Genomic DNA, 693 nt, shown 5'->3' with positions numbered 1-693 from the left:
CCATACCACCCTGAACACGCCCGATCTCGTCCGATCTCGGAAGCTAAGCAGGGTCGGGCCTGGTTAGTACTTGGATGGGAGACCGCCTGGGAATACCAGGTGCTGTAAGCTTTTTCATTTTGCCAGACTGAAGGAGCAATCGTCGTTTATGAGTGGCCGTGACAGAAGCACACACGATAGCAAGGGCCTCTGCTGGCCCATTAAGGCCTACCGGCTGCGGTTAACTGTCGCTCATGGCCATACCACCCTGAACACGCCCAATCTCGTCCGATCTCGGAAGCTAAGCAGGGTCGGGCCTGGTTAGTACTTGGATGGGAGACCGCCTGGGAATACCAGGTGCTGTAAGCTTTTTCATTTTACCAGACTGAAGGAGCAATCGGTGTTTATGAGTGGCCGTGACAGAAGCACACACGATAGCAAGGGCCTCTGCTGGCCCATTAAGGCCTACCGGCTGCGGTTCACTGTCGCTTACGGCCATACCACCCTGAACACGCCCGATCTCGTCCGATCTCGGAAGCTAAGCAGGGTCGGGCCTGGTTAGTACTTGGATGGGAGACCGCCTGGGAATACCAGGTGCTGTAAGCTTTTTCATTTTACCAGACTGAAGGAGCAATCGGTGTTTATGAGTGGCCGTGACAGAAGCACACACGATAGCAAGGGCCTCTGCTGGCCCCTTAAGGCCTACCGGCTGCA

This window comes from Nannobrachium achirus (genome assembly GCF_963921795.1).
Source record: "Nannobrachium achirus genome assembly, contig: SCAFFOLD_75, whole genome shotgun sequence".
NCBI lineage: Eukaryota > Metazoa > Chordata > Actinopteri > Myctophiformes > Myctophidae > Nannobrachium > Nannobrachium achirus.
This window is presented reverse-complemented; position numbering follows the sequence as displayed.